This window comes from Balaenoptera physalus, assembly GCF_965194825.1.
Source record: "Balaenoptera physalus genome assembly, chromosome: 9".
In the NCBI taxonomy this organism is placed as follows: Eukaryota; Metazoa; Chordata; class Mammalia; order Artiodactyla; family Balaenopteridae; genus Balaenoptera; species Balaenoptera physalus.
The window spans coordinates 48,539,977-48,564,401 of record NC_138888.1 but is presented as its reverse complement, the minus strand read 5'-3'; the positions used below and the strand labels follow the sequence as shown (position 1 = coordinate 48,564,401).

Genomic DNA, 24,425 nt, shown 5'->3' with positions numbered 1-24,425 from the left:
ACAGCTGTTTATCTTCCCTTTTTCTGAGAGCTTGCAGGATTCTGGTGTCAGATAGGGTTGCCCTGGGCCTGAAGGGACAGAGGCCCAAATCCACATGACTGAAAACAAATGAGTAGTAGTATCCTACTGACAGGATAAAAGCTGGTGAGGGGTGTGGCAGACTTCTAGCTGTGCCACCAAATCCACCCCACTTCTTCCACAGTAACAAAGTTTTAGGCTGAAGACTATATTTTTCAGACTCCCTTGCAGCTATGTGTGGCCGTGTCACTTAATTCTGGCCAACTGGTTGACAGTAGATGCTATATACTCAACTCTTGCATTCCTTAAGAGAGAGTGGGTTGCCCTCCATTGTCTTTCCCACTTCCTGTGGGCTGGAAAGTGGATGTGGTGCCGATAAACTGGCATTAACCAGGCAGAGGATGGCAACCCACCAGGGAATGGCAGAGCAGTAGGACAGAAGGAACCTGGGCCCTGGATGGCCTTGTGGAACACAGCTTCAACCACCCTAAAGCTCTGATCTTGAGTGTAACATGAGAGAGGCATGAATATCCATCCTGTGTGAGCCACTAATTTTCTGGGGGAAGTGAGACGGAGTCTTTTTGTTATAACAGGTGGCCTGTACCCCAACACAAGGAGGAAGTAAATCTAACACAGAGGTAAAGGGAGGCTCTGTTGACCACTTGTTTGCTTTTTCCCCAGACTCTAAAACCAATAAAAGCTTCTGACCTTCTTTGATACTGACAGTTAAACTTGGATTAAGGCAGGTTAGTAGGATAACAACCAAAATGAATTGTAACAATAGCTACCATTTATTAATAACTTATTTTCTTCTCGGTACTTCACATATGGTATTTCATTCAATCTGCAGAACAACTTTGAAAGGGTATTTCACAGTAAGGAAGCTTGGGCTCACAGAATTTAAGTAACTTTTCCAGAGTTACCCAGTCAGTAGGACCTGGATCTAATTACCCCATGTTGCCTTTTGAGAAGCATGCTCTGCTCCTCATTAAAAGATAGATTTAATGATGTGACAGGAGCTGGGCACTGCTTTGTCCTACAGGTTTTTGGTTTTGTTTTTTTTCCATTATGGCTTAAAGTGCTCTTTAAGTGTGCTTTTCTTCAAGTGATCTAGCTTAGGACTGGTTCCCAAGTCTCCAGGGCATCTTGGTCCTGAAACACCAGGCCCCTGGTTTAGGGAAGGTCTGGAAACAGTGGCATAGCCTGGGACAAGGCTGCTGAGTAGCCACGTGGTGTGGAGCACGTCACTCCAACACTGTGGAGCCCGGTCTCCTCATCAGTCGAGCAAGGCTTTGACAAGCAGCTGTCAGGGTTCATACCAAGCCTAACATTCCTGAAGGAGCCCAGAGCCCTCCTGCACACATTCAGGCAGAACCGAACCCCCAGAAAGGCCCAGCACAGCTCTTCACTCTCCTCAGCCCTAGGCTGAATCTTATCAATGACAGGGAGTCACAGAGGGACCTCACCACGTGGTCAGGTTTGTCTATAAATGCTCAGATGTCCCCCTGCCATGGCCAGAGCCTGCAGCATGAATATGCATATTATGAGAGTTTTACTGATGTAATAGGAGCTGGGCATTGCTATGTCCTATAGTTTTTATTTTATTTTTTACACTATGGCTTAAAGTACTCTTTCTTACTGTGGTTTTCAGAAGACCCGACTATGTCCTCCCCTTCCCTTTGTTTCTAAAATGAAGAGTAACTCATGATCTGGCTCAAGCAGCTCAGGCACTGATGCCCTGCTTTGGTCTTAACCCACCTCCTCCCTTGCCACACAGCAGCTCCATTTCTCTCTGGCTCTACCCTAGGGTTACTAAGTACAGCTGTTCTCCTCTTGAGCTGCTGGAGATGAAGTTAAGAAAACAGAAATAAGAATAAAACTTCTCCCATCCTCCCAAACAAAAGTTACTCAGAAATCACCATAGTAACAAATCACCAGTTTTCAGCTGTTTCATCTCCCTTGCATTCTTGTCTCTCTGCGCACGTCCTTTTACTTACATTCAGCCCTACCTCCAGCCTTTGTTCAGCAAACACATTCCGATCTTCCTTAAGTGACAGGCACTGTGCCAAGGGCTGTGGAGACAGAGTCAACTAAATAAGGCCCTGCCTTCGAGGAGCTTATATATACTTAGGAGGGAGATAAGCAAGTGAATCAACGGACTCGGGGTTGGGGAGAGAGTGCAGGCGGAGCCCGAAATCATCCAGGTTGGCGGCTGTGAAGGTGACTGGACATTGGCCCGGGGAGGAGTAGGTGGGCAGCATGTGACGAGCAGAGGTGTGGTACAGCACAGCTTCATGTGGCTTACTTGATTTGGTCCTATTTTTACAGAGCACTGAAACACCTGCCAGGCATATTGCGAGGCTCTGGGCTCCAGAGTGAAGGAGGCAGGCTCCTCCTGCTCAAAAGGAGCTTACAGTTTAATGGAATGGATGTGTGCAGCTGGAAGGTAGCTAGCAATGAAGCCAGATCATAAGCAACTACATGTCTGTTCTACGGAGCGCTCACTATGGTACCCGAGGCTTTGCTACATGCAATAAGCAAATTATCTCCTTTGATCTATCAGCAGCCTGTGAACTGGGTATTATTATCATTGGCACTACTTTACAGATGGGGGAATAAGTGTAGGAAGGTCAAGTTACTTGCCCAAGGACTCACAGCTAAGTTGACTTGGATTTTAACCCAGACCTGGCTGAATCTAAGATATATACTCCTAGCCATGGGCTAGCAGGCTAAAGCATATGTACATTATCCAGCTGATAGTTATCCCGTATTAAGTGGGATGAAGCTGGGTCTTGGTAGACACATACTGGAACAGGGAAGAGAAAAGAAGCACAGGGGAGCCACACAGCCAGTCAAGAGTGGGAAGGGACTGCACACAGGTAGATGGAGAGGCATCTGAGTAAGATGTGACTTCCTCAGCTGGACAAACAACTCTATCCATTCTAGCTACCTGTCTATGCATAATTCATTCCTCACAAATCATCCCCAACTGTAGCAAAGCTGTAGCTTTTGATGCATATGAGAATAAAGATCTGAATCCATATTGCTGCAGAGGCAATTTATATGGGACTGTATAAGTTACATTTCCTGAGAGCCCTGTCACAGAAAGAACCCCAAGATCTCTTGGGGCTGGTAGGATGGAGGCTTGTACTGCAGCTGTGTAGATGGTTGTCTAAAAATGACAAAACAGACAACAGCGATAGACAGACATCTGCAATGCAAGACATCTGGAGAAAGACAACAACTTCCCACTAAAAAGGGTATGTGACAGCTAATATCCAACAATGTCCTCCGATATCCACAAGAGGAGCCTGAAGAAGGTGCTAAGGTTAGAGGTGCGGGGGAGTGTAAGGGAAACAGGGACCCACCAAACCCTCCAACTTTGGACAGTTTACTCCATCAAGTCAAACAAGATTGTCTTTATCATGATGCAGAAGTGGCAGGTATATCTCTGTTTTACATGAAATCTGTAATATGAACAAATTCTTTGGGCTAATGTCAGAAGATGGCCCATGTTTTAGCCATGTCAGCTCTGCTTACATCTACAGGCTCACCATGGTCAGGGGATGGAAACTTCTGTTCGTCCACCAGCAATGGTCATCCATTGGCAGCTCTGAGCAGCAGTAATCTGTCCCAGCGCCAAGTAGAACTGGCCTGTCCCCAGTGTTCACACTGAGCTCCTGGGGAGCTGCTTTGTAGACTCCAGGTAATGATGACCCAAGTGTGGTGTCACGCTCGGCCCCAGGTCTGGTTCAGTACGACTCAAATGGACTCAGCGAGTCACAATGGTACACGCTTGGAATGAGCCCTGTGTAATTCTTTTTGACAAAGGCTGACCCGACATGCTGATTAGCAGCCCAAGTGAAACAACAATTGTCCTGTGTATCACCAGCCTACACATCCTTGGTGTTCACTATTCCACCAGTTTTCATTCTTAATCTGGACACACATTGCCTGAATGCACTCCTCTTTATACCCTTCCCATTTCCAAACCATCCTGCCTCTCTTCTGAGATTTCCATTTCCTACACAGGTTCCATTACTAAAATTAAAATGTTGTTAAAAACATTAGTGGATCTATGTATCTCTTATAGAATGGACTGGTCATTTAGACCAGTTCCTGCCTTCCAAATCTACTAAGCTGTTTACTAACTTTTTCTTAACTATACCTCAACTGTTTTAAATCTGTTTCTGTTCTAACATGCTTGCTGGTTAATCTTCCCTGCCATTCTTTTAATTATTTCTTTTGTGCCTCAGACATTTGAGTCTTCTTCAGCTTAAAATAACGGATCAAATAAGCTTCTCTCTCTTTTCCTTTTGACTCTGCTTCCCCTTGGCAAAACAAGCAATTTTATCACTTTTTCGGTAGCAGAGCACTTTTGCTTTCTCACTTAGGCCAGGTGACAAAAGCATCATTCATTTCCAAACCAAACCAAACCTAGCCCCGAACTCCTCTTTCATTTCTGTACTGTAATTCCAACATAAAGGAGTAAAGCTATTGGCAGAATTTGCAGTCTGCCAATACCAAGTACTAGTGAAATTGAGGAACAACAGAATTCACATATACTGCCGGCGGAAAGTAAATTGGTACAACAACTTTGGAAAAACAACTTTACATTATTTAGTGAAGATGAAAATGCATCTATCCGAGAGGCAGCAATTCCACTCTTAGACAAATACCCTAAAGAAACATGCCTACATGAACCAGGGATTATGTTATGCTCTGCAGGTCTGGGAGGCCCAGGAATCTGTATTGTTATAGCTCCACAGGTGATGGGTGGGCCTCACTCTACTGCAAGGGTCTGGGATTGAAGGTTTATAATTTCAACTCAAATCTGTTTTTGGAGCGGGGTCCCCCCTAAGACCTGTGTTTGCAGGTACAGGAAAGCTCTTGGAGGAGGAGTGATGGGGAGAGGCACATCAAGCCTGATGGTTGTGTGACTATCCTCGGGGTGTGGATCCCTGGTCAAAGACAGCTAGAGCCTGAGGATCTGGGCAAATTCACTGTTGTTTCCTCCTCTTCCTTCTCTATCACTCCTGGTTGCCTGGGCGAGGTTTGGCTTGTGAGGTGCTTGGAGCCAACATCATCATCATCATGATTATCATCATCATCTTCATGTTCAGCAGAAAGCCCTGAATCGCCCACCCCATCAGGAGGCTGCTCTGAATGTGTGTTCCCTGCCAGGAATGAGGAAGCTCCTAGGCGATTCAGGAGATAAGGCTGAGGCGTGAGCCCTGGTAAAGAGCCACAGTTTTTCTTTCACACACAGGTGGCGCGTCCTCTCTGTGAACACCTTTCCACGGGCATCGTGTTTGTGATCCTTGGTGAACTGAGTCCAACCCAAGTACAACGCCTGATGTAACCTGGCCTTTAATAAACACTTTCAAATGATGATGGACAGGAAGTGAGATAATGAACCTCTTCTAAAGAAGCGAAGGGAACTTTCTGCCTTCCTGTGTGAAGCTGCCCCCGCCTTCCTCCTGGCGCTGGCTGCTCTGGTTCAGGGAGGGTGTGTAACAGTGCCTCTGTCTCCCCTCCCCTCCATTCATTCCTCCTCTTGATGCCAAGAATGGCTTCCACCATCTCTAAAGACAAATGGAGAAAGTGCACAGACTGGCTAGAAGGTCTCCCTCTGCTGGTCTCTTCCCATAATCTTCCTATTTTGAAACTGAAACGTCCCCAGGCCAAAGTACCGATTACCATGTAGCTATTGTTCTTTTAGATTTAAAAATATCTCCAAGGTGTCAACAGCGCTACAGATTCCTCTGGGCACCTGAAACCTGCCCTGTTATTCAGCATCAGTTATGTACTGAGGGAGGAGGCAATTTGTTTTGCTTAAATTACCAACACATAATAATGTGAGGTTCTGGCAAGATGCACACGTGTGGGAGACGATTTTCGGTTGGGAGGAAGTCAAGGGGACGGGCTGATGTAAATACAAACGGAGCTTGGACTGGGTTTCAGGGAGGCCGCACAGAGCCCATCTCCGCAGGACTCGGCCTTATGCCCACAGCCCTGCCAGGGTTCTGTCTCCCGTGGGCTGCTGTGGTCCCTGCTGGAGATGCCCGCCGTCTGCCCAGCCAGGACCCTCTCAAGGGAGGCCCAGGCCGGGCAGTCCATTACTTAGGCACGTGGGGGAGAGACAGGAGTGATTTTTATTTTAATGGTTTTAATTCCACTCCTTCAGTTCTGAGATGGATTTCCTTCCACTCTGCTCCTCTTCTTCCTCCTCACTTCTCATTACCTCAGGGTGTCAGAGGGTAGAAAGCCATGAGTGAGGGAATAGTTTATATCTTGAGTAGGTCACCAAAATGATTCTGCTTTCTGCCCCGTAAAATGTAGATTATGCCAATTTTTAAAATAAGAATAGACATACTCTACTATTACTAATAGGAAGCTATCCTGATACCTGATCATCTTTGATCTAAAGAAAGAAAACATCAATTTTGTATGGTTCAAATTAGTAGACAGCACCTAGACCATTATTTGGCCACATAGTAGGTGCTCAGTAAGCTGTAGATGTAACAGGCACACGTATATGAGGACAGGAGGCATGCTGGAGCCTGGGGGTTCTCCCAGGTCATGACTTTGTATCCCAGGTGCAAATGACATCCACCGACTTCCTGGCAGCCCAGGAGATGGACTGCCAGTCTGCCATCACTGGTGATCAGTCACATGGCCAAACGAATCACCGTGGATTAGGGATAACATTTAACAAGTTTAACTAAGTAGACAACAAAATGAATTATGCTGATAAAAATTAAAAGAAAATAAAAAAGCAAATGAAGACGGGAGAAAGCTGAATTTCTGCCTAACCTTTATTTGGTTTCAATTCAAGAAATAATCTACTGCCTAGAGTTTTCAAAAGGAATGACAACAGTCAACGATAGTCACGTTATTTAATGTTAGTTGGAAGGTGGGGATGGAGGGCTGCTTATCTTTCAGAGAGAAAAAGGAGCTTTTAGTGTAACTCTTGGGTTAAAAATCTCAGTCTGAATCATACCGTCAATTTAGTGACCCCAATTTCAGGGGTCACTAAAACAAAGGCACTTCAGTTGAACAGCAATTTTTGCATGTAATAAGCTAATTTTCACCTAAATATTGATATAATGTTCAAGCACAGACTTTTCAGAAGCCCCACCCCGATGACAGATAACACAGAGACGAGTACATGGATCTCGGGATGAAAGGGGTTATATTCAGCTCCACGACTTCCTCAAAACCATGAAGGGGTAGTTCTGAAAGCCCTGCCATTCTTGGCAGTTTCTTGGCCTGGACTGCTGTGAAATCAGCTTAAAGGGAATAAGAAACAGGTGGGTTTGGGGCGGCCATATTCCGATCCCTCCTGGATCACTTCCGTGGCTCCGTGAAGCATCATTGGCACCTCCCGTCACACCGTTCAGCCACAGGGCCTGAGTCACCTGACCGCAGGATCTCTCCTGACACGCAGGGACCTTCACAGACCAGTGGGGCTGCTGGACCCAATCAGATGCTAGATGCTGGGAGGGCCACCATCTCAAACTCACATGGCAAAAGTCACTCGGGCCTTCTCTTTTACCTATGCTGAGGTAAGAGTGGGGGACTCTGCCAGCCAGATTAGACATGAACCCTCTGACCAGAACCGGATGACCTGGAGGGATGTGGCTTTGCAACATTTTGGGTCAACTGTTTTTGGACTGTGGCTTTTGCTGATGGCGATCGCTCCTGCTAACCATATACCCACTGACCTATGTGCCCACCACTTATTGTTTGCTGCAAATAGGCTCATTGGATTCAGTAATGAAAAGGAGGAAATGATGGAGGAAAAAGACACTTTGCTTGGCAGTGCCTGCAGACTCCCGAGCGTTGACAGTGGCCCCAGCTCTGTGGTGTGAGGGGCTGCCCAGCCCATGAACCTTGTGAGGCTAACACCAACCGTGGGCGAGGTCTGTGCATCCAAGGTCAGCGATGCCGTGAGCACACAGCCCTGAGGTTGAGAGGTGGGAGGACAGCGGCTCCTGCAACACACAGAGGTTCCGCCGTGTCCTCAATTCTTCGCCGAAAGAAGCCTAAAATGCTCCTGACTTCTGGGTGGAGACCAGGGGCTGGGAGTGACAATGCAGACAAGGAAACCAAAATATGGAACTGAAAACTTATTTGGTCACTTGAAGAGTTTTCACTTTTGGATTCTGGCCAATTGCTCTTTTCTGTTACATTAAAAAAAAAAAAAAAAAAAACTCCAATGCTAACTGAGTCCTCCAGTTCTCCTGAGAAGGTAGAGAGAACGAAAGCAGAACGAAGAGAATAACTGGCCACTCTTGGGCCCATAAGGTTAGGCTAGTTAGACACCCAACGGGCTCCTGGCGAACCCCGCACTGGAGCCACGCAGTCCTCCTGGTTACAAGCCGCAGGGCAGCTGAGCAGGACCACGAAGCACGCACACCTGATCACAGCCATTCACGAGCCGGGAAGAGCACAGAGCTTAAGACAACTGACCCTCAGGCCTCCTAAGTGAAGGACACGGATCTCAGACCCATGGCCTGTCACTTATCTGTATGTTCTCATTTACTTGAGAAAAACAATAGACGCACACAGTGTTACTATGTAGCTAACAACTGAGTTAGTGATGTCACTCTGCAATAGCATAAGTAAAAACAGACTCAAACCCAGAGACAAATCATTCCTTGCTTATATTTTTCCTATAAAAAAAACTCCAGGGTCAGGTCTAAGATGGACTGAGGCACTTGACCTGGGAGCAAAGTTTAAAGAGAAGCCATAAAGCTCAGCAGTCAGGATAAAGAAGATTGCGCTGAGATGTTATCTTGATTTCTAAGTTTTTTGGGGGGATGCCCTAAATTATGTGCTGCAGGAGGGTGCCTCATTTGCCTCTCTCTGGTCTCAGCCTGATGAAAGTTCATCAGCTAAAGTGTTAAGTGACTGGAGGATGCCCAGTTACAAAATTATAGAGGAAACTAACCAATAGATTGAAGAAAGACTCTTCAAATGCAGCCTACTGTTGGCCAAAGACTTGCACTTCCAGGAGTTTTCCTAAGCAAACGATAAGGATGTGCAAAGAGATTTAACAACACTCACAGTGTTATTCATGATAATAAAAAATTGGAAACAATCTAGGTACTCACCACAGGGGATTAACAAAGTATGGTATCACACCAGATTCCTATGCAGCCATTAAAAGTGATAATGTGGCAAAATATCAATAATCTTGGGAAATGTTCACAATTCAAAGTCAAGGGAAATACACAAGTTACAAAACACTAGATAGACATATGCTCCTACTTCTCCTGTTTTCATTCTCCTCCACTATAATCCATCCTCTACACGGCAATCACAGTGATATACTTTTTTTTAAAGTCACTCCTAGTCTTAAAATGAATTCCTATTACATTTAGAATAAATTTAAAGCTACACAGCCATCCCTGCTCTGGCCCCTGCCTATTTGTCTGGCCTCCTCTGCTACAGCCTCCCTTTCACGCCTCTTTTCTAGCCAGATGGGCTGCCTTTAGGAGCTCTGCACAAGCTTTTCCCATTGCCTGAAATGCTCTTCCTCCAAATTCCCACACAGCTGGCTGCTTCCCAGGAGTCAGGTCTCAGCTCAGATTTCACTTTCTCAAAAAGGTTTTTCCCGGCGTCAACTCGTAACTGGCCACTGCCTTGTCACTCTATCATATCACTCGGTTTTATTTCCTTCATAGCACTTAACACTCTCAGAAATGACCTTATTTAATTATTTATTTTCTTGTTTACTGTCTACCTCCCTCCATGAGAATGAAAGCTCCGTGGGGGCTTTTCCTAACTGTTTACTGTGTATCCACAGGGCCCCAAACTATGTCTGGCACAGGGCAGACACCCAGTAGACGGATGCTGAATGACCGTAGGGTATATACATGTGCATTCGCATTAAAAAAAAAAAGGACTGGGAGAGCACAGCTTAAAAGAACGTCTCTGGATACAGAGATTCTGGATGGTTCTAAGTTTCTTCATCTTGCTTGTTTTCATTTTGTACAACAATAATGTGCTACTTTGGAAATAACGAAAACAAAGTTGTTTTCCCTCTGTTTATTTTTTAGAGTATGGTCACTAAGAAAATGCTGCCTGATACAGCTGGATTGAGACCAGAACCACAAGATGCCAGAACTGGAAGAGATCTCAGAGGATGTCTGGTTCAATCCCACCTCTCATTCCAGAGATCAGGTGACTGAGGCCCAGCGTGGAGAAATGGCTGCCGGCTTAAGCAGCCGGACATGTAAGAAGCTAGTCTGGTGTTCTTCTCACGACACCAGTGGTTCTCAGACTTCACTTGAGAATGGTCTGGAATACTTGTACATACACAGGCTGAGGGGCCTCACTGCCAAAGTTTCTGCGTCAGTGACTTCGGGGTAGGGCCTGGGAACCTGCATTTCTGACAAGTGCCTGGATGATTCCGGAACTGCTGGTCTGGGCCGCACTTTGAGAACCATGCGGCTAAGCCATGTTGTCTCTCATGACTCCCTTAGAAATGTTTTATTCTTTTTGTAGGAATGGTAGTGATTAGAACAATACCTTCAACGGAAGAATTCAGAGGAAACCCTTTTAGGCTTCCTCTCAGAAGTTTCTACTGAAAAGAAGGAAAGGAAACAATTTTGAGAGCCTATGCTACACCAGGCATCGTGCTAGGCATCTACATTTTGTTTGTTTAATCCATTTTACCGTAGAAAGCCTAAACTCAGGGAGATTAAGGAATTTGCCTAAGAGCACACAGCTAGGAAGTGCTGGGGTCAGATTTCAAATCTACATCTCTGATAATAAAGTCCATGCTTATTCTCCAGCCTCAAGAACAGAATGAAAAGCTGTCACTTGTGGCGTTCAGAGCAGCAAATCAATGCCTCCCAGTGTAGAAACAAACACCCCCAAGCAATGGTAACATGATGTCACTCTCCCAGCGATACGGAAGGTATATATACCAGTATTAACAGCCAACCTTTCGTCTGGGCCTGAAGCCAGGGTTTATTCATTTACATAACCTTTGGGAACTTTCAACCCCAGAACCCCAGAGTAAAGATGATTTGAGTCGATGCCTGGCTCACTGCAAGTCATCTGTGAGATAAGTGGCAGAGGGAGAATTTATCATCAATCTCAGCTTCCAACACAGGGAAGAATTCACACATGCTCTGTGGTGCAAGAACCTAACAGACTTTGTGGCTGAACAGAGCTGTCCCACTGAGGAATCAGATTTGAAATCAAAGGCCAAAAGCCAGATACAAATATGGGAATGTACCGCTTACCATTTTAGGCCAAAAATAAACTAGAAACTAGTGATTGTTCCCTTTCTTTTTATTGATGAGGAAATGACTGGGGGACAAGGAAGTCTTGGTGACAAGGTCACAACACCTACAACACCCACACAAGCAACAAGTTACAGTTTGTCCTACATTGTGGTCACACTTGATCCAAGTGTGAGAAAGCTTTTGTAAATACTGTGATTGCAAAGGGATTTGATAACATTCTTTAACATCACGGTTTTGACCAGAATTCCAAATTAAGGTTAAGTATTAGTGGATTATTTCAGGATCAACAACAAAAAATGTGGTCTTATCTGTCTCTCTGTATTTCTTATTTTGCTTCAGGATTTTCCCCCATATGTTTTATTCCAGATCCCTGAAGCAGCTGCATAAATAGGTTTTACGTGAAAATAAAAACTTTCTGTGTAATTCTGCCTGTAGGATCAGAGGAATGAGGGCTTCAGCCAAGACAGCTCACAGGACCAGGCCCTTCCCATGCCCTCTCCAAGGGCCATAGGTGTCTCTTTTTTTCAGAAGCTCATTTTCTAACTGTGACCGGTGAAATATCAGTACATTTTGGCTAACAAAAGCTTGCCAGTGGAGACCTTGAAAGAAAGATAAGTGGGAAAGAGGGAACAGGGTAGAGTGGATGTAGGAAAAAGAAAAAAAAAAAAGGCAAGAGGATCCCAGAGATGGACACCTAAGAGCAGTTAAAATTTGATATCAGAGGCAACTTTGGGGCTTCCCTGGTGGCGCAGTGGTTGAGAATCTGCCTGCCAATGCAGGGGACACGGGTTCGAGCCCTGGTCTGGGAAGATCCCACATGCCGCGGAGCAACTAGGCCCGTGAGCCACAACTACTGAGCCTGCGCGTCTGGAGCCTGTGCTCCGCAACAAGAGAGGCCGTGAGAGTGAGAGGCCCGTGCACCGTGATGAAGAGTGGCCCCCGCTCGCAGCAACTAGAGAAAGCCCTCGCACAGAAACGAAGACCCAACACAGCCATAAATAAATAAATACAATTAAAAAAAAAAAAAGGCAACTTTGCTCTAACACAATTATGAATATATTTCAAATCTGGAGTGACTGTAGTCCCCTCTGTGCAGCAAATCAGTAAGGCAGACAAAAATCACAGCCACTCATTTATCAATGTCTGAAAAGAGCTGGCTCTTCCACTCTCAGTTAAATGCATAGGATTTTATTTATTATAGAAAAAAGAAGGTCTGAAAGATCTCATGGAATGAACCCTGGTCTCAAAGCCAAAGAGCTGTCCCTGCGGTAAGCTTCTAACATGGGAATGAGATCGGACTGTGCGTTATTAAATATGACTAAGTTCTCTTTTTGTTCCTGACTCTCGCCACTGTGACTAGTTGGAGAAGAGCCATCCTGCCTTCCCCAGAGCAATGATGCAGCTGCAGCTGCAAACGCAGACTCAGCAGCCATTATCCTACCGTTAAATGTTTGCTCTTAAATGTTACAGTGGCCTCGCAGAAATAGCTGTCTTGTCACTTACACATGCACACACACACACACACACACGCAGGCACGGGTGACAAAGCTCCACATCTGCATTAGTTTCCATACCTGTGTCCCAGCAAGAATTTAAGAAAAGACATTCTCTAATTTCTATTTACCCCGACAGCTACCGATTCTATAAGTTTCAAGTGTGTTTTGGCAGCGTGTGGCCGCTCTTGATTCTCCCGGATTTCACAGCAGCCCTCAGCCTTGGGTAGTTCATGCAGAAGACAAAAGAATAGCTACTTGGCAGATGATACTCTTCAGGCCTTAGGGAGGGCACTCAGCTGGGAAGATCTGTTTTCGTTGGAGATAGGAAGTGCTTTTCCAGCAATTATTTGATCTTCCTGGGAACTCGTACTTTTGAACACTCTCCCAGCCTGGTGGGAACACATGGACTTCTATTCTGGTCTCGGCATTATCACTAACCAGACGTGTGACTTTGGGCAAATCATCTGGCCTTTATTTCACCTCAGTTTTCTCATTTGCCTGCTGGAACAACTACCCCTCCCTGCTTCATTCATAGGATTTCTGTGAAGATAAAACTAAGTGATATACATGAAGGTATTTAGAAATTGTAAAAAATGAATTTATTGTTAGGTGATATTTGTATTATGTTTTTCATTTTTTTCCAGCTCTGGTTTACATTACTAGTGGTATATTATAATTTTCTTTCTTAGAACTTGGTAGAAAATCCCTCATGCAGAGAAGGAGAGGTAGAAAGTGCAACCCAGGCAGAAAGTATCGTCAGGTTCTTGTTACCACTTGGAAAAAGCAAGCAAAGAGAGCAGGACTAGAACACTGTAACGCTGTCTCAGAAAGACTGCTTTTGCTAGGGACATTCTGGTCCTTATTTGTCTCCTCTTCCAAGGTCTCACAAAGAAGGTGACTGCTGCGGTGCTGAATGAGTAAACGAATAAATGAATGAGTGAATGAATCAATCCACCTATCCACCCACCATTTCTGATCAATACTATGTACCCAGCAGTGTGCACAGAATACAAAGATGCAAAATGCATTCCCATCATTGAAGAACATCCAACCAGTGGGAGAAGGTGGACATGGAAAGAACTTGTTCTTCTCCAATGTGGCAAGTGTGCTCTCCTGGAGAAACACACGTGGTGCCTTGTGAGCTCAGACACATGGGTCACTCTTACCCCAAGGAAGCTAGGACAGGTTCTCAGAGGAAGGACAGGTAGAGGAGCGGGGTGGGTTAAATGCTCCCCACGCTGAGGAACAGCTCTGACAAGGCACAGATCCAGGAAGGAGCATGCCAGGGAGCAGCCTTGTTTGGTGGGACAAAAGCCAACAGTGCAGGTGGGCAACTGGAAAGTTAGGTGGGGTCCTAAATGTGAAAGAGGGAGCAGGCCATCCGGGTTTCTGAGCAAGAGTTACACAATAGATTTGTATTTCGGAAAGATTTCTTAAGAGGCAGGGAGGATGGACCGGAGGGAGAGGCTGAGGGGTGAGTAACAGATTTAAAATTTAATGTAAATGTCTGCATTTCACAACACAGGAAACTTCAGAAAGAGTTCTGGTTCAAGAGCACTCCTCCGAATTAACACAACCAATCATAAATATATGCCTTCCAAAAAATTGTCTTCAAGTAATAAATCTCCCTTGCACAACTTTTCCCTCATAATCTAGGACAATCTTTGTGAAAAGGAAGTCTCTGTGCTTCTGAGGTGTGGCTGACCATTTGTGCGTGTGGCACCAAGAAGAGACCAAAAGAAACAGGAAACTGCGACCACACTAAGCGCCTGGTACAAAAAGGGGTGATGAACAGCTACCTGGTAGCCAGCTTGAAAGAAATATCTCAGAAATGAAAAGAGACTTTCGAATCATTGGGGGAGGTTTAGCAAGTATGATGAATTTTTCAGTTCCCTCCCTCTTTCTTCATAGTTTCTTTTTAAGTTTCAGTATATTTCACACACAGTACAATGTCTAGATCGTAGATGTACATACAGTTCAATGAGTTCTGACAAATGTATATGCCTGTGTAACCTAAACCCCCATCAAGAGGGAGAACATTTTCATCACCCTAGAAAGAGCTGTCAGTGCCCCTTTGCAGTCAACCCCACCTCAGGCAACCACAGTTGTGATGTTTACCACCATAGATCCTGGTCCAGGATTTCACAGAAACGTAATCTTACAGGATGCACTTTTTGCGTCTATTTATTTTTGACATTCATTCATGATAATGTACATTTCAGTAGTTCATGATTGCTGAGTAGTGTAGTAGTTTTTATTGCTTTATTCATTGTAGTTTTCATTGCTGAGCAGTATTCTAAGGTATGAAGATACCACTCTTTGGCATGTGTTTAACAGCCCCTTCTTTTGCTAAATAGAGATGCAACTGCCTACCTGAGGCAAAGCATAACAGAAAGGTGTGGGCATACAGGTCAGGCGAAGTGGCTGCTGCTCTCCACACTGCCAGGCACTGACTGTGAGTCACCTTTGTCTTCAGAATCCTCTATCAGCGACAGGGTGGAACTTCAGGCAAATCAGGAAGAACAAGAGAAACCACCCCTTATAAACTGTCTTAGTGCTCTATGCTCTGATCACAGGAGCAGATGAACAATGGCCCCCGAAAGAGAGACGTCAACTCACTGAGAATCCAAGTACTCAGGATGAACGGTTAGACAGATAATTTAGACACTAAAATATTCTTAAGAAAATTAAAAGGTGTCCACAGAGGCCTGCACACAGCCTAAGAGTCTATATCGTTTTCCCTCCTCGTTGTCAATACTTTCCAGGCCAGCGGCACTTCAGTAAGCTGAGGGCGGGGGTTCAGCAGAGAAAGGAAGGGATTCAAAAGTATTGTGAGAATCACCAGTTCTCAAAGAGAGAGATGCACCCACGAGTGCCAAGTGACGACTCGGTGTGATTTGAGTTTTGTTCAACCAAGAGGTGATACCTGGAAGCTTCAAGGAGAGCTGATAAGCTCCAGCAAATGGATTTATTGGGCACAGAGGCAAAAGGTAAGGAAAGAAGGGAGTTATCTTGAAAGTCTTATATTCTAAAAACTCTATTTCCTTACTCTGTGGAACTGTTTAAAGAAGAATCACAAAAGATCTCAAATGACACCCCAAATACTTATTCTGTCTTCTCCTGTACAGCTGTTGCAATTCGCTATGACAACCAGGTACAAACACTGTTCTGATGACCTGAAACACCCTATCTGGGTCAGCTCTTCCCTTGTCATTGTACACGGCCTGTCCTCTGAACGGGTCATTTTGGCTCCAATACTCCCATTATCGCTGGAAGTGATGTAGGTTCGCACAGTCATGCTGAAGACACATTGAAAACCGAAAGCTCTCAGTTCTGGGCTGGAGCCTGATTTTGTTCCAAGAATCATGTGGATAATGTCCTCAAAAAAAGCTGGCATGCTTCCTTGCTCTCTATTTTGTCCATCCTATTTTTATGAATTGCAAAGTAAATAATAACAGCAGCTATCGTTTTTTTGTTGAGGACTAACCATGCGTCAGATACTGTGCTTTATGCTTCATTCTCACAAGCCTTTGAAGTAGGCACTATTATTATTCCTACTTCAACGGTGAGCAAAACAAAATATCCTCAGCTTCTACAGTCATTCATTACTATTCCATGGGGTGCCTTCGCCTGGCTGGTTGCAGGTGGCGGTTGGGAGATGTGAAAGATGACGCACGAACAAACAGAAAGCAAAATAATCCTCTTCTTTGATCTCCCTCCTTACATATTTTAACATTAGATTTTGTAATTAGGTCAAAGTGAGAGCTATCACTGTTGAGAGCTACAGCTAAGGTTTAACAATTATTTCTCAGAAGCTAGTTAATTAGACTGACTTGGGATACAGGTTTTGGAATACATATTCATTCTGACAGCAGTTACAGTACAAGGCATCTCATAAATAAAAGCCATTTAGAACATTATCCACAGGAAACAGCTGCAGCTAGTAAAGGAAACTTTTGACATTAAGGAAATGGAGAACTTCATGGAATTAGAGGAAGGCAGGAGTAATATATCACACAGTAACACTATCTTAGCAAGGGCTGGACAGTGTTTTCAATAGATAAACTCACTGCACAGCAGTTCACGCTGGCTTACCTCTCTCTGGATCTTCCGCAGACAAGCATGGTATACCAAGAGCAAAAATTAAAAGAAACGTGAACTAGACTCAGACATTTACAATTTCAGGGGTTACGGGTCTGCGGTTTGGTGCAAAGCTTGGGCCTGTTCAGCCTGTAGCCCTGAGCTGTCCAAAATGGTACCTGTGGCTGGTACAAGCTGAGATGTGATGTAAGTGTAAAGCTTATAACCGGTTCTCAAAGACTTGGTATGAAGAAAAGAATGTAAAATACCTCATTAATAAATTTTACACATATTGATTATATGTTTAAATGATAATGGTTTGAATATGTTGTCTTAAATCAAATACATTATTAAAAGTACTTTCATCTGTTTCTTTTTGCTTTTTGAACGTGGCTACTAGGAAATTTTAAATTATCTGTATTGCCTGCATTTGCAGTTTCATTAGATGTTGATCAGACAGCGCTGATAGATACTCGGTAATTGAAAAGATTAACCCAAGTGGAGGATTTGGTGTATTTGATCAAAAGTGGAATATGTTCCCTAGGAGGTGAATAAAAGCAAACATTTGTACTGCCATTCTTCCGCGAGCCACTGGTGACCTCAGGTAAGCCACTCACCCTCCTGGGCCTAGCCTGTACAATGCTTTGATCCAGAGAAGCTTGAACACTCCTTCCAGAACTAGCATTTTAAGTCTATGGCCAATTCCTAAGGACTAATAACTCATGGGTGAAGATGAATTTTTAAAAAACGTAATATTTGTTCAATATTTGCAGCCCAAATGCTTTCTGCTGATCTCTTACATGTGATGATGTACTTCTGATTAAGTCTTTCTGGAGCAACAGCTAAAATGTAAGTGGCAATAATATCACATTTATGATATACAGACTGGGCTACCCTAAAGAAAGGATGCTACCACTTGCTCTGTGTATCCAAATAAGTGGGTTTTAGATGCCAAGGTTACACTTCTAACATGGAAAAAAACCTTAAGAGAGCCTTAATAATCCAACAGATCCTTATTAAGAGGTAAACCCAAAATGTTCTAAAATATCCTGAGGGAAAGCAAACAGAACAAGTTATTCTTTTAGTTCAGGTTCTACCCTGTTTCTTTTTATTTTCAAAACATCTAATTATCTTCTGGAAGTTATTCTGCATCTCCCAGGCAAATTATACAGTTTTTAGATGATTCTAGAGTATTTTCCTTAAATGGTAAAAAATGTCAATTTAGGTAACTCAATTATAACTAATAGGGTAAAATTTCAGCACAAGATAAACAGCATTCATGGCACCATAAATATTTTAAATAAATATATGCTTGAAATCTATGTGTAGAAATCAACTTGGAATTAAGAAAGTATAGGGATAAATGCCTACATTATAGGGATGGAAATCTTGCTTATGATGAAGACCTCCAGAAATAGTGCATGATCTCCCCTGGAAAGAATCCCAAAGTTTACATCCCCATTTCTGTAGAATTTCCCTGCTATATCTAATTTAAATCTGACATGTTTAATGTCTGAGCCTGTAGTGACACTGTGTTCAACTGCTACTAATATACTTGTCCATTTTGAAGCCATCCTTGCCTTTATCTACGTGGCTTCGGATTCCCTCAATTGTGACTTTCTGTAACAGGACCATAGTATCAATACTGATAAGCCTCGTCGGTACTAGAGGTAAACCAAGAAACACCTGGTGAAAAAAGAAGTGTTAGGTAGGCTCGTCCCCTCTTTTCTTCTCTCCTCTCCTTTCTTTCCTTCCTTCTTTCCTTTCTTGATTAGTCCATCCATATCATACCAATACAATTCATGCCTTTAAAAAAAAAAAACTAACATGGAACACAAGCTGGAAATGTTGACTGAATTGCTGAGATAAGTGGCTTGTCCTTCAACCATTCCAACTTTGGGGGAACTTATTTTAAAAAGCAAGAAAGGGGCTCCAGCATCACAGAACAGCAAAAGGATAGGCTGGTCGTCTTCGCTTTTGAAACTGGCAGAGTGAGAGTCAGACCATGAATGAGAGCAAGTCTTGGTGAGTCTATTGTGCAAGATAACAATTTTACTTGAAAATGGAAAAAATGACCCTGCATTTCTTTCCTTTGTCACTATCTACAGAACCACATTTTTTTTTTGGAATTTTATTTTATTTTTTATACAGCAGGTTCTTATTAGCTATCTATTTTATACATATTAGTGTATGTCAATCCCCATCTCCCAGTTCATCCACCCCCACCCCCGCCCCTGCTTTTCCCCCTTGGTGTCCATACATTTGTTCTCTACATTTGTGTCTCTATTTCTGCCTTGCAAACCGGAACAGAACTACATTTGAAAAAACACGAAGAGAAGCAGATTAAAAAGAGTAGGTTCTGGCTGGCTTTTCCTCAGCATTTTATACTTTTACTCCTTTGTTCTTTCCTTGTTCAACCTCATTCCCAATTATTGCACTGTTCTGGGGGCACTGGGGACAGGACGTCTGGGAAACATAGCACATATTAGTCCATCTGTTTTCTCTGTGAATTTTTTTCAGCATCTTTGCATGGCAACAGGAAGGATGGAGGCTCCCTTTCAGATTCAAATGAGGCTAATCAGCCCTAGCTCAGGTTGACAACATCATGCTTTGTTACATTAGCCTGAGAAAGCCAGAACCACCTTTTCTAGGTGGGGTAACCATTTCATCCTGGGGCTTACTCTCTATTTTTAACATTAGAGCTCTAGCCCACTCCTCACTCTAAATAAAACAAAAGCCCAAAACTGCTGACACAGTAACTTAAGTGCACTCTTCTAATTGAGAGAATTATGATTTTTAGAGTTGAAAAGACCAATGCTTCCAATGTGTTCACAGGCATTTTAAATTGTAGAGAACAAATGTTCCAAAGTGGCAGTGTCTCCTCCTTTCAAATTATTTCTGAAGCTTGAAGAATGTGGTAGGAAAAGCCTACCACGCCCTTTTCCCAAATATACATTCCTAAGCACGCAAAACTAAGGGGCAATATATTTATAATGTAGCAAACAATCAAATATGAGACTTTTGACCTAATTCTTAAGACTGGATGTTTATAACTTATACTTCCACAAAAAGATCAAAGCAAAACCATGGAAGAGAATGTGGTGCAGTGTTGGACAAACACCTTATTATTGAATTTGGGAACTATTATTAATTCTGTTAGTCAAAACTTTGTGATCTTGGCAAGTTATTTATCCTTTCTGGAGTCTCAACACCATCAATCCATCCAACAAATATGCCCTAATGATCTACTAGGTGCCTGGACCTCAGTGAATTAAAAAGATGAATAAGTTATTGTCTCAGCACTGGAGCAGCTTTTGATAAAACAAGTATACAAACAATTCTACACAAGACAATGTCACTTGGAAGTTACACAGTGCTAACAGGAGCTTAGTGGAGGAAAAAAAATTTCTTTCAGTAGAGGAATCAGTCAAGGCTTTATTGAGAAAAGCATTTAGTTTATCACTTGAGAGAGAAACAAGATTTCTAAATCTAGAAATGGATTGGGACATTCCTGGCCTCAGAGACTTTCAGAGCAAAGATGGGTGTTAGGGAGTCAGGGAGTCAGGGCATGGGAGACATTTAGGAAGAGTGATGGGTCCATTAGGTGGCGCAGGGTCTGAGGAGTGGGGAGGCGGCTGTTCAGAGCAGCTGACCAGCCAAGGGAGAAGGACTGAACTTAATTTGGAGGGTGAAAGGGAAGCCCTGAAGAGTTCTGAGCTAGAGAGACTTGGTCTGGTATTTCTCCGCAGGGTGGCTCAGTCAAGGGAGCTCCTGGAAGAGGGACACACAGCTAGGAAGAGGTTTTAACGGTCGAGCCAGTGTTAATGAATCTTGATTTAGGGAGCTGGGGGTGAGGGTGGGATGGAGGGGTAGACAGAGCTGTTGACTGGTAGAATGGGATTGGGGGACGTAGTTCATCTCTAACATTCTAGCTGACACATTCTATATTTGATAGTTCAGCATAAGTGAGGGAAATTGTTAAACTGAATGGCCACAAAACCGGGGTTAAAAATAGCGTTGGGTGAAATTCAATCCCATTTTTGTATTTGAAATCTCAACATTGATTGATCTTAGGAAAAAACTGGTCTTATGAAAAAAGTGTCAAGGAGTGCTAGATGAAAAAAAAGCCAAATTTGGGAAATCCTACTAAAGTGTTTCAGCGTTTGTTCTGACCCCTCATATATAGGATGCTTTCATAGGAGGGATGGTTAGTCCACTTTCTATTTAGACAGGGGTCAGAGAAACGTGGTTCTTTATGAACTTCAGCAATCCATCACCGAAAGACCTCTCATAATCCTTTGGGAATAAGGCAGAAAAGTGTGGGCTGGGTATTAGGACAGCTAATGGGGCTGATCAGGGAGTCCACGTCCACCTAGAAGATGACCTCCAGGGCATAAAGTGGGGCCTGAGCTCTTCAACAATCTTGTCAACATCTTAGATGAAGATAGGGAAAATTTGCTTGACAAAATGTTCAGATGAAACAAACTTCTGGAGGGATAGAAATGTAGGGATAGGCAATGTTGTAGGTGACAAACTCAAGACACAAAAATATCTTGATGGGCTAGAGTCACAGGCCAGAACTGAGGTGACAAAATTAGTGAAGGAAAAAATGTTGCGTAAGTGCAGAATGGGGGATATGGTTTAGCAGCAGCACATGTGAAAAAGACTGGAGGCGGTGGGGGGTGGGGGGGTGTTACCTGAAAGTAATTTCAATGTGACTCAATTGACATGCCTGCTTGAAAGCCAGTGTGACCTAATGAGGTATTTACTGAAAAACAGCACTAGATCTGGTCTCGCTTAAGTTGGGGTTCCAAAAATACTTAGAAATGTGGGTACTTTTGATATACACATGTCGGGATAAAGTTGCTTAACAAAGCTAGCTGGACTGAACCAAGGAGAGAGATTTTGCTGGTTATCATGGAGGCCCTCCCTTAGTTAGGCTGAGCTAAGGAGGTTCACAGACTACAGTTAAGGGGCTGCCAAACCAGAGGCTCCCCTTACCCATTCTTAGCAAGTCTGAACTTGGAGTCTTTAAGTTGCAATGATAATGAAATATTAGGCACCGAGAGAGAGACCAGTTAAAAGGGCAATATTGTCCCTCTATTCCTTGTTAAATAAAATGCTAAGCAATATTAAGATATTACTTGCACTGTCTGTCTGAAGGTGGGACTCTTCAACTGTCTGAATAGTTCTGGGCCCCAAGCTGGAGTTTGCTTTCTTGGTGGTTGGAGAGGATGCCGAGGGTGAGGGGGTGGAGTGCCCACGACTTACAGCCAACTTGCTGCAAGCACAATAGGGTAGTGTTCCCACGGGGAGGAGATCTTCTGACACCTCTTACTACCTTCCCTCAGTGTAGAAACTGTGGACTCTGGAACTTCTAAACACAACACTTACTTTATGTCAGCAAATGAAGGGAAAGTTTCTCCCTCTTCTCTGTTAGAAACATAGAAATCAAGCTGGCATAATTTCTAAACAAAATTGGATTTTTTTTTTTTAAACAGGAAATTTGCTGCTGTGCCTTATTCTCCTTCTCTATGCAGTGTGCCCTTCAGAGAAGGACCGCATGGACCTTGGTGTGCATGGTTAGAACAAGCATCGTGGTCTCTCATCTCAACGGCTTCCCCTGAGAGAGAGAAATCATTACATGCTGAGGTCACTGGGTTTTAGCCTCAATGTAAGATATTTTCCTCAGGGGCTTCCTTAACAATTATCCAGTAAAATATTCCTTGAAAACATATACATACACACACATACCCATGCATATGTGTGTGTGTATAATTTGAAAATCTCTCAAGTCATGACTATATAGAATCTAGAGCTTGTTCATAAAACAGTAATTAGGATATTGAAAGGACCTGGAATTATGTGGGGAAAAACCAATACAAAAACGGAAAACTGTTTTGCTTAGAGAAGAAGACATTTTAAGCAGTCTTTAAAAAACTGATGGGTTGGACTTCCCTGGTGGCGCAGTGGTAGAATCCGCCTGCCAATGCAGGGGACATGGGTTAGAGCCCTGGCGGGAAGATCCCACATGCCGCAGAGCAGCTAAGCCCGTGCGCCACAACTACTGAGCCTGCGCTGTAGAGCCCTCAAGCCACAACTACTGAGCTCGCGTGCCACACCTACTGAAGCCCACGCGCCTAGAGCCCATGCTCTGCAACAAGAGAAGCCATCGCAATGAGAAGCCTGTGCACCGCAACGAGGAGTAGCCCCGGCTCGCCGCAACTAGAGAAAGCCCGCGCGCAGCAAAAAAGACCCAACGTGGCCAAAGACAAAAAAAAACAAAAAAAACCCACTGATGGGTGGTTATAAGAAGGAATATTTTCTTATGACTCATTTTAATAATGAGAACTTCCCCAAAATGGTAGAGAGTATCTTGACACTAGAGGTTTCTGGAAGAATCTGTATAAACAGATACTGGTTGGACTAGATGGACTTTAAGTCGCCTTTAAGCATAGTGGCTGCATGATTTTACAATACTTTTTTTTGTCCCCTTGAAATAGCCCATAGTGTTGAAGCTAAGAAGGTAATCGTAAGATGGATGCCTTGGGGCCAAGGCTTCTGAGAAGCTGGATTCACAGTTTACTTAGAAGCTTAAGGAAGGAATCCGCGTTCTGAGAGAAAGAGGACAATGCCAGTGAAAAGTTCTTCAGTACTCTTTATGGGAAATGGATATAACCATGTATAAAGCAAATCATCAGAAATATAAGGACAAAGTGGTAAACATAGTGAGAGATTTTAATAATACATCTCTTAGTGATTGATGGATTAATAAGTATATAAAAATTCTGAACAACACAATTAAGAGGTATAATCTAATGGGTATATTTAGAACTCTATCTCCCCCATTCCCATCAGAGAATATGCATTTAAAAAAAAGTTTCATGGAATTTAAAATAAAATTGATCACATACTAGACCATGAACCAAGTCTCGATAAATTTTGTGAAACTAGTATCATATAGACAACATTCTCTGACAACAAGAATTTTTTTTAAAGTTAGATACCAAAACAAGATGATTACTAAAAAACTCTCATTTGTTTGGGGATTTAAAACGACACTGCTAATAACTCAAGAATCAAAGAATAAACAACTATGGTAATTATAACATCCTTAGAACTCAGTGATGATGAAACTATTCCATATTCAAACTTGTCAGATTCCCATAGAGTTGTATTTAGAGGAAAATACTTAAATCTTGTCCTAGAGAGGAAAAAAGATTGATAGTTAATGAGTATCCAGCTCAAGAAGTAAGAAAATGAACAAGAGTAAATCCAAGGAAACTGGACAAAGGGAATAATAAAGGATAAAATTATTAAAATCAGAAAATAAAGATACACTAGAGAGGATTAACAAAGGAAAAGATGTTTATTTGAAAGATTAATAAAACAGACAAATCACCAAAATTGATCAAGAAAAACACAGAAAGGGTACCCATAATAATATTAGGAATGAAAAGAGAGAATGTAACTACAGATTCAGAGATTAAAAATAACAGCATAGGGCTTCCCTGGTGGCGCAGTGGTTGGGAGTCTGCCTGCCAATGCAGGGGACACGGGTTCGAGC

General features: G+C 43.2%; 1 protein-coding gene and 1 long non-coding RNA gene across 3 annotated transcripts in view; both read right to left on the bottom strand.

The window, feature by feature from the left end:
* Window positions 1-24,425, bottom strand: part of FYN (FYN proto-oncogene, Src family tyrosine kinase) — a 205,159-nt gene that overhangs the window by 70,191 nt on the left and 110,543 nt on the right. The window lies entirely within an intron of this gene.
* Window positions 1-24,425, bottom strand: part of LOC309667183 — a 238,789-nt gene that overhangs the window by 214,172 nt on the left and 192 nt on the right. The window lies entirely within an intron of this gene.